Source organism: Prosopis cineraria, unplaced genomic scaffold, assembly GCF_029017545.1.
Source record: "Prosopis cineraria cultivar Desert tree isolate PC_DT_omini unplaced genomic scaffold, ASM2901754v1 PC8, whole genome shotgun sequence".
Lineage (NCBI taxonomy): Eukaryota > Viridiplantae > Streptophyta > Magnoliopsida > Fabales > Fabaceae > Prosopis > Prosopis cineraria.
This window is the reverse complement of record NW_026555339.1, coordinates 9,481,069-9,492,177: the sequence shown is the minus strand read 5'-3', so window position 1 is coordinate 9,492,177 and position 11,109 is coordinate 9,481,069. Positions and strand designations below refer to the sequence as shown.

Below are 11,109 nucleotides of genomic sequence, written 5' to 3'. Positions count from 1 at the left end.
AACTCCTAAATTGTTTTCAAATTAATATAATGAAGCAAATTTTCAAATTAAAAAAATAACAAAATTAAACAAGCCCAAAAAATGACAAATTGGGTGTGATTTTTCCTTGTGGACGAACAAGCCAGGATTTAGGTGTTGAATGTGAAAAGAGAGTGATTTTTCCTTGTGGCCACTTGTCGGAAATGTTGAAGACAAAACTGAATCAAATTCGTCTGTCAACCTGGGAATTTCTGTAACCTAATGACGTGTGAACTGCCAGTTGCCAACTTGCCATGGCTTGCTGACGAATGGGAATATTGTTAATTTGTACATTTTGTAAATTTAATAGCAAGTTATAAATATTTTTTATCAAATTGTAAATGTCATTTATTCAATATTAAATACTTTTTGATAAGTTATTAATGCATAAAATTTAAGATTTAAAAATATTTTATTAATTTATGAGATGTCTTAACAACTAATTTTCTTTTTGTGAAACTTAAATATAATTTTTTTTTAAACAAATATAGTTAGCCCGTGCATTTTATTATTATTTAAAAACACCTCCTATGCTCAATTTGTACTCATTCACTCATTCTGGAATCATGGCGTCTAACTCCCGAAAAGCCGCTTTAACTCTTCCATTGGTAATCACGTGGCAAAGACCGACAGATATTAAATAAGAAACATGATAATAAAATTTTTTAAAATATATAAATAATAATTTAATCTTTAAAATATTATAATTCTCCTAAAGTCTTTAAAAAATTTTCTATCATTAATGAATTTATATAAATTATTAAATTGTTCATGTTAAAAATAAATAATTCATAAATTTTGTTTAAATATTCACAAGTTTTCTTCTTATATTCACAATAATATAACAGCAAATAAAAAATTTAACATGTGAAGTTATGATTTGTAAAATAAATTCAATAAATAACATAAATAACAAGAGTACATGGTAGATATTTGTTCAATATTCAATCAAAAATACCTTCATCTCCATTAGAGATGTTCATTGACGTGAGTATTAATTACAAAGATATTCATCTAATAATGCCAAGAGTAGAGCAGTGAAAGGAGGAGAGGAGAGAGAAAACTATATTGAGAGAATTAAAAAATAAAAAGTTTTTTCATTTCGGTGTGTAGAATACAATTGAGATACCTTCTATTTATAAGCACAAATATATCAATTAAAGTAAATAAAATATACAAGATAATAGTAACTAAAAGATATTATAGTAATTGAAAGATATTAAAGAATTTGAGATAATAAATATCTATATAATATTTTAACATTCATAACAAAACATAAATAATAATAAATTATTAAGTTGTTAGTGTCAAACCTTGCTATAATACAATAATTGTCGGAATATCTGTCCCTCAAGAGTCGTTTTAATTTGTTACTTTGTCATCCCATGTTGTTCTTAGAGCTTGATCAATTAATTATTTAATCATATTTATAAATTACTTTCAACATGTTTTATCAATATCAAAAAAAATTTTTAAAACTCATTAATTTTATCTTAAAATTTAATAAGTTATCAATTTTATTTCTATTAAATATATATATTTTAATAATATATTTTTTCTTTTCAGCAATCAATAGAGCATAAAAGAGGAAATTTGTGATAAAAATTTAATAATATAATTTATAAATAAGATCAAAATTTTACTGCTTTATAAATAAGGCCAGAGAAGTATGCTTCAAGCTCACGATGAAAAGAAAAAAGAAAATCCCATGAGCCCTACTTAAATAATTATTAAATTAATAATATATGCCAAATTAAAAAATAAAAAAAGAAAACATGCTCCAAACAAGGCTGCCCTGCAGCCCCATCACTGTTCCTCTATTTTTAGTGGGCTAAAACTGTTCGTCGTACTTACCAGTTACGGGTAACTAGCCAATTTTTATTTTTTAAAAAATTATATCAAAAAATTAAAATAAATAATTTTAATAACTATTCCCTCATGCCCACAATACATATCGCTTTCCAAAAGCACTCTTTAATTTAAAATATAAAATATTAAATAATTTTTTCATTTATGTGCTTGCTTTTTTTTATTTATTCTCTTTAAATACTTCATATTCAAAAGTCATACACGTGTTACTAAAAGCTTTTAAAAAAATATAAATAAAAAGATGTGAATAATTTTTTAAAATTAAGTTTTGAACTAACATCTTTTGTAAATTATAGATTAATTAACTCTGGTATATATTATGGTTTGGGAGTATACGCATAGAGCACTCAGCAATCTTGATAATGAAACCAAGTCGTTATTTGTTAGGTCTAGCTACTACTCATCACGTGGGAAAGACCCACACACACACACACACACACACACACACACACACACTCTGACGACTAAAATAGCGTTATATGGTGGACAGATATATAGTACCGCGTTAAGGTCACATTTAAAATCTCACAAGAAACACGTGTGTTATGTGTACGACACAGCTACAGAAACAAACCTCCACGCACATACAAGTATATCGTTTGAGTAGTGGTGAGAGCAGTGAGAGTGAGCTTAAAATTGCGTTGTCGTTATCATCGAGCAAGGTAGCATGGGTCCGACGACAGAGAACCAGCAGGAGCCACTGATAGAGCAGCAGAGTGGGGCCGTGGATGAGGCGGTCGGCCGGGGCATGTACGCGGCAGAGGTGGAGGAGATGCTCGAGAAGGGAGGGATGAGGATCGGAGGGTAGGTGGGGCTGGTGGGGTGGGAGTCTAAGGTTCTATGGCAACTCTCTGGGGCATCCATTGTGGTGTCCTTGTTCACTTACATGCTCACGTTTGCCACTCTCATGTTCACAGGCCACCTCGGCACCGTCGCTCTCGGCGGAGCCTCCATAGCCAGCGTCGGAATCCAAGGTCTTGCTTATGGAATCATGGGACGCACGGTTGCTTAATTATTTTGAATTTGATTTTTTTTTATTGGAGAATTCCAAAATCGGGAATTAATGACACAGTTAGATCCTAATAAATTTTTTTGAAAAATCAATTCTAAATATTAATTTAGACAATTTTAAATTTAAAAGTTTTAATGGCAAGTAGAAGATTTAAATTGTAATATAACTCTTAGTGTGCAATTGCAATTCTTGTTTGTAGTTATTTGAATTTATATTTTTAATTTTTTTTAAAAATTATTGAAAACCTCAATGTCATTGATTTTTTATTTTTTTATTTTATGTTTATTTTTCCCTTTTTTTATTTCCTATTTATAAGGGAGACTGAATTATCTTTATATTATTTAGAAGGTATGTCATTGATTTTTTTCCATAAATATTTTATTTTATATCAACTTATTAAATTTTTAAAGTATGTTAACGAATGTTAATATTTTTTGTTAGTTCTGGATGTTGCAATATAAATAAAAGAAATATAATCCAAGGTTTAGGATTAATTCTTTTGTTGATATAAAGTTATTTTTTAAAAAAATTGGGAGCACATGGGACTTGGGGCCCTTAGGTTTATGTTGACTTGGGCCTCCTTTGCAAGTAACTCGCAGTTAATTTCAAAGCACTTTGTCAGATTATGCAGGTTCAACCAATGACCCACTTTTTTTTTTTTTTTTTAAATAGCCAGGGATCCAATTTACTTTTAAAATAATTTAGATTAAATGTAAATTTTACATTTAAAATTTATATATTTAAAATTTTTTTAAATAATTTTTAAAAATAAATAAATAATAAAAATTAACTAAATTTTAAAATGAAAACGACAAATTAAAAAGTGATAAGTTTGTCTCTATTCTTTTAACATAAAGACGAGTGCGAGAAATAATAAAAGATATAATAATCATAAAAATATAAATAATAAAAATATGAAAAGAACAAAATAGCTAAAAAATTAAAATTTTAAATAATTAGAACAGTGTAGGAAAAATTTAAAATTATAAAGAAAATATAATAAGTCAAATCCAAATTAAATTCATAGATTTTTGCTATCCAAATTAGTTATTGCATTTATATAATATATTTAATATGAGTATAATTTAAAATATATACTTCTTATAAAGATCAAGGTTACAACTAACTTTTTTTAAAAGTCATAAATTAATTACCAATATTTTAATATTTGAATCCATATATATTTATATAGAGCTTGTTTATTTTTTGTTTTTAACAACTTTTTTTTGAATATAGAAGAATTTAAAAATTTATTTGGATAAGTGTTTTTCATGTATTTGTTTCTAAAATTGTTTTCATTTTTTGTTTTTTTAAAAAAAATAAAAACAACTTTAAGTTTGTTTTGTTTTATTTTTCTGATTTTTCAAATACATTACATTTGATTATTGAAAATTATAATTATCTTGTCCAATTTTTATTATTAATTATCATCATTAACTGCTTATAACCATCATTATTTGTCTATTTCTTAATTTTAAAATTATTTTTTAAATGATATAACCAAACAAATTTTCATTATATAATATATTTAAATTAATTAATTTTTTCAGAATTTTTACATCATTCTCCCTATATTTAATACAAGGTTTTGACTTTCATTTTTAGATGATTTATAAATTCATAATATCAGTATCACATCTGTAATATTTGCAGATAGGTGTGGCTAGTGCTGTACAAACAGTATGTGGACAAGCATATGGAGCTAGGAAATACAAAGCAATGGGAATTACATGCCAAAAGGGCAATTGTACTTCACTTAGGAGCAGCTTTCCTTCTCACATTCTTATACTAGTTTTCAGGCCCAATTCTGAAGGCCATGGGCCAGGACCAAGACATCGCCGAAGAGGGCCAAATCTTTGCCCGTGGGATCATCCCTCAGTTATATGCATTTGCATTGAGCTGCCCAATGCAAAGGTTCTTGCAAGCCCAAAACATAGTGAACCCATTGGCCTATATGTCTGTAGGTGTGTTTTTGGTTCACATATTGCTCTCTTGGGTTGTGGTTTTTGTTTTGGGCCTTGGGCTCCTTGGGGCTGCTTTGACTCTGAGATTTTCATGGTGGCTTTTCGGGTTCATTAATGGGCTTTATATTGTTCTGAGCCCATCTTGTAAGGAGACTTGGACTGGGTTCTCTGTAAAAGCCTTCTCTTGTATTCGGCCTTACTTCAAGCTCACCGCTGCCTCTGCTGTCATGCTGTGGTATGCATCCTTCAGGAATTATAATGAATGCCTGGGGAGATAACGGCAATTAAGTCCTAAGAGAGACCATTAATTAAGTTCCTGATAATTTTTTTTAAAAAATAATTAAGTTGTAGATGTTAATTTAAATAGTTTCAAATTTAGGAATTCTAATTACAAATAGAATATTTAAATTCTAAAAATAACTTTTAGTTTATAAATGATGTTCTTATTTTAATTATCTGAATCAATATTTGCAACTTATTTTTTAAAAAATTTTATCAAGAGTCTAACTATTATAAATTTATTCTTTTAGATTTTTATTGTCACTCTAAAAGACCCATGGATGGCAAATTAGAATTTTTATTTGACCATTTTAATTATATTTCTAAACCTATCATTCAATTTTATAGCAATTCGTACCGTTCAGAAGTCATGAATAGTGTAACTTGTCTTGGACTCTATGCAAAACATGAAACTCACATTTTAGTTAGTGAAAAGATCTCAATGGTTTATTTTAGCTTATGTTTAACTTGTTTTTTCTGCCAATGAAAAGTACATATTAAGATGACCCGAAGCACAAACTTATTAGTCTGTTATGTTATATCTTTTTTATCTAACCTTCAAGATAGTATTGACTCATGCATGTAATATGATAAATGATGGAATATGACAATAAACAATAGATCATACTAAACACAACCAAATTATCAGTATCTGAAAAACAGTAAATCTAACACAGCTTTCTTATTTCATTGTGAATGCAGTTTGGAGATATGTTATAGCCAGGGACTTGTGCTCTTATCAGGACTTTTACCAGACCCTACAGTTTCACTGGATTCTATTTCCATATGGTATGTTATCCTTCAAACATCAATTAACCCAAAAACAAAACCCAAAAAAAAAAAAGGTTTTAACTAAAATGTGCAATCTAATGAGCACTTTACATCCATGCAATCGACTTTCAGCATGAACTACTGGAATTGGGACATAAACTTCATGTTGGGTCCATGCGCAGCCACCAGGTTAATCTATTTATAGAACTTTCAATTTTATCGTTATTAATTATTAAATTCAACTTTATTTTCATAAGACTTTCCACATCATTTCAAGTTCACTCACACTTGTATGCAGTGTGAGAGTGAGTAATGAACTTGGAGCAGGTCATCCAAAATTGGCAAGATTCACAGTGATAATGGTGAATGGAACAAGCTTGTTGATTAGCATAGTTTTCCGCGTGTTGATTCTAATATTAAAGGTTGAAATGAGTGAACTCTTCACCGTTGATTTTGCAGTCATTCAGGCTGTCTCCAATCTCAACCCTTTGCTTGCCGTCGCTGTTCTTTTGAACGGCATTCAACCTATACTCTCAGATAATAATTAATTAACTATCAAATTCCAAACTTATATTAGATTTCAACTAATCATTCCTATCAAGTGGGGTATGATCCTATGAGTTTCTAAAGAAGGTTACAAGTTTCGAACTTGAGGCCATTAGTTAAATTAGTATAGTTCTTGAGTTGTTTGAGTTATTATAATTTTGGGTTAAGGGTAAATTTGCCTTTAAGCTATAAGTATAAAAATGTCTAAGATTTTAAACTCCTGTTTAATACAATATTTCCCTTCAACATTTTAAAACAATGCAATATTACCTATAATGATAATAAATGTTAACTTTAATTGTTAGTTGAAAAAAAAATAGAAAATAACCATAAAAATTACAAAAAATGACAAAAAAAAGGTTATTAGTTTTCTTATAGAATGATTTTCTATAATTTTCTTGATCCTTTTATATAATTTTTTTGTTAGTTAACTATTAACTATCAAAATTAAATTTTTTTAATGATATGAACAATATTGTGCTATTTTAAAATGTTGAAGGGGAATATGATACTAAAAACAAAGTTAGGGTCCAAGATGCTCTTGGGCCCTATAGTTTATGAATAAATTTACCATTTTTCCCTTATAATTTTACTATTCATATTTTCATCTTTTATTGAAATTATGTACTATATAAATAATAATAAATGCTCTAACGTATTGCGTTGTAAAATAGGAGCGGCGATTGGAAGTGGATGGCAAGCTGTGACTTATGTAAATTTGGTCTGCTATTATGTGATTGGTCTTCCACTTGGCTGTGTTCTTGGCTTTAAAACCAGTCTGGGAGTAGCAGCAAGTTCAAACTTTTTTTTTTTGGGCAATAATTTTATTTTCAGATTTATTTTAAATAGCCTAGAGTTTTAGTACTTTTAACATAATAAAACTTTTAATCTCTTAAATTTGACTCAATTATTTATTTGATTTTTAAAATTTAATATTTATCAATTAAGTCTTTGAAGCTTTAAAATTATACGTAAATTAGTCCTTGTGGTTTCAAGGAGAACTAACATCTTAAGGACTAATTGTGTATGTTTATGAAATTTTAGGGAGTTGTTTGATAAAGATTAAATTTTAGGAACTAAATCAATAGCCAAAACAAATTTAAGGCACAAAAAATTTCATTATTTTTTACGGATAAATAAGTAAATTACTCCTTGAACTTTAAGTTTAGTAATATCATAGGCTTTAAAATTATTTATTATGCAAATTATTCTTTTAACTTTTAAAAATGGCGTAATTTGGCTCCTGTTGTTAACAAAAGTTAACTTTGACTGTTAATTAAAAATAAAATGACTCCAAAGGACCTTAAAAATTACAAAAAATGACCAAAAAATTATAATAAAGGACTACAAAGTTACATACAAGGACTTAAAAAATTACAATATAGGACAAAGATTTATTTTTTGTCCTTGTCTGTAATTTTTGAAGTTATTTTTCTATTATTTTTTATTCAACTAATTATCAAAATGTTTATAGCAAGGGCCGGATTGAACTTTTTTTGAAAGTTGAGGAATAATTTGACAATAAATAAGTTCAGGGTATGAAGATAATACTAGATGTAAAGTTTATGGGGTAATTTACTTATTTACCCTTTTTTAATTTAAAAGCAATCCGTACACAAAGTAAAAAAATAACTTTTTAACACTAAATTTTCAAATAAAATAAAATAATTATTAATAAAAATAAAATGAAATTAAAACCTAAAATATCAACCATCTAAATCAAATAGGGAAAATATCAAGCAAGGACCCCTGAAAAAAGTTTATATCATTTAAAGACCAATATATTTGCAAATTTCACTATAATCCATTGGTCTTTGGTTGATATTAATTTTGTTTTGAAAAAAACTGAACTATTTCTAAATATAAAATTCAAAATTGTTGTTACTCTATCATAAGTTTTTGTCAAAAGATGAATGGATTGTTATTAATGTAAAATCAATACTTGTAAATTTAAGCCCATTCCATCATTTTTTTTTAAATTGTAAAATTCAGAATGGGTTGTTGTTATTCTCGATTAGGTTCAGAAGGCGAATTGATTGTTGTTAATGTAAAACTAGCACTTGTAAATCTAAGCCCATCCCATCATTTTTCAAAATCATAAAATTCAGCATGGGTATTGTTATTCTAGAACGGGTTTTTGTCAATAGATGAGTGAAATGTTGTTAATGTAAAACCAGCACTTATAAACTAAGCCCATTCCATCATTTTTCGAAATTGTAAAATTTAGAATGCGTTGTTATCCTTGAACGGGTTCTTGTCAAAAGGCGAATGGAGTATTGTTAATGTAAAATCAACACTTATAAATCTAAGCCATTCCAAACTTGTTAAAGTGAGAATGAATTGTTGTTAATATTAAATATGTGTTTGTCAAATTCCTAATAATAATTTAGGGGTAGTTTAATCTTATTGACAACAAAATTAATATCAACCAAGAACCAATAGACTGCAGTGAAATTTGCAAATCTGTTGGTTCTTAAATGATATAAACTTTCTTCAAGGTCCTTGGTTGATATTTTCCCAATCAAATATGCTGGATAGCAGGAGCAAACTAGGTCCATTTCTCTCTTATTCTTTCATTAATCAACTTGCTCTTAATTACTTGTTGATTTTGGTTTAATCTTGGATTTAATTATTTCTTAATTAGGGCATGTGGTGGGGCATGATCGCTGGTATTTTTTTCCAGACTCTCATTCTTATCATACTTACCGCCAGAACAAATTGGGATGTTGAGGTATGCAATTCTCATCACAAAGACCTTAATTACTCATACATTTATAAGCTTATTATTTATTAATTATTTATTTTCACCAAAAAAATTAATTATTTATAATCATCATTATCACCACCACCATCATTATCAATTTATCATTATTTATTTATTTGCACATATAAAATTTAACTTATATTTATAAAAAAAATTACTATATTGTGACCAACCCATCAGATATTCAGGTTTTCTTAATGAAATAATAACATATTAATTAATGGCAATCAACTGAAGTTTAAAATTTAGGGGAGTTCAATGTCGAATTTTAATCATAATTAAAGACAGCTAATCCACATAAGTTTATAATAGTTACTAATAGTAGTTCGGCGATGTCAGTAATTTTTAAATAAGGTTTCTCGTTCAAGTAAATTTTATGCATAAAAAAATTACCATGGGAGAACTAATTTTTATTTGTTTCAATAATGTTTGAATATGAATGAACAGATATTCAATAATACCTTATATTAAATAATTGTACAAAAATGTTCACCAAAAAAAAACTCTACAAAATATTTGAGACTAACTGACAATTTTTCCATGTCACCTCACATTAACATGCATAATTTTCTGGCCTCTGAATCTATATTTATGCATGTATTCTTTTTGAACTCAATTTTTCTATGTAGAAATTAACAACGTTATTTATTTTATAGGTTGAAAAGGCAGTTGTTCGACTGAAGAGATCAGCAGGAGGAGAGAAATTGAGTTTCCTTGACAATATATAGCAGCTGAATTTTTTTTTTTGTTAGGATTAATGCGATTTTTTTATTGTAAGCCAATCGATTTTTGGATGGTACTAGATACTAAAAATTGAATTGATTGTTGAAGCGAGCAAAGCTAGAGGTTAGGAGTTAAGAGTTCAACTAGACTTAATTTGGTGATCAAACCAGAGTTAGACCAATCATAATTAAAATAATATAATTTAAATAAAAAATTAATAAATACTAATTTTTTGACCTGAATAAACTAATAAACAATATTATTTTAATATAATTACTTAAATAATTATATTCATTTTTTAGTAATAGTTAATAGCTAAAATGGGTCCCAATGCTTTCACTCTGATATTAACTAATATTAATTCAGGAGTCCTAGTGCCATGATTCTTAAAACCTAGACAAGACCATATTCATCTAAAAGTGCAAATAGGAAGCAAAGCCAAAATCATTAAACCCCCATTGTGTTGGAGCATGCACTCAAGCCCAATTCACCAAGACTAAGTTACGACCCACTAAACTTGATGCTGTCACATAGTTTGGGTTCACTATTGTTGTCTACTATTTTAGGGCTTACGTGTCTTGTCTCTTATCTTTTATTCTTATCCTTTATCACACATATAACATGCTGCACTACCCCTTACATCTATAAATATAGCACTGTACAGAACAATTCATAAGGCAAATGAATTCTGTTTATTAACTTTCCAATATTCTAGCTTTATACCTCTTTATGATATCAGAGCCTCAATCTTCTTCTCATTATGTTTAGCTCATCATCGAACTCCTCTCATAGTTTTACTTTTACTATTGGATCTTCAGCTCTTACTTCTTTTTCATCTTCTCCATCACATTTCATCTCAATCAAACTTAACAATGATAATTATTCTGTCTGGGAAGCCCAAATGATTTCATATTTACATGGGCAACAACTTTATCCTATTCTTGATTATTCTTATGTTAAACCTACAATGTATTTGTCTGATGGATCTAGAAGTCCAGAATATTTAAAATGGTTTCAGCAAGATTAATTAGTCCTCTCAGTTTTAATATCCTCTCTTTTTAAACCTTTGATTGGCTAGGTGATAAAATACAAGACAGCCAAATCTATATGGCTTGCCCTTGAGCAATTATTCACCCAGAAATCTCGAGCTAGACTTTTGCATC

At 28.2% G+C, this 11,109-nt stretch overlaps 1 pseudogene; it reads left to right on the top strand.

Annotated features, from left to right (window-relative positions):
* Positions 1 to 2,773: 2,773 nt before the first annotated feature.
* Positions 2,774 to 9,951, top strand: LOC129317262 (protein DETOXIFICATION 41-like; annotated as a pseudogene).
* Positions 9,952 to 11,109: the final 1,158 nt, after the last annotated feature.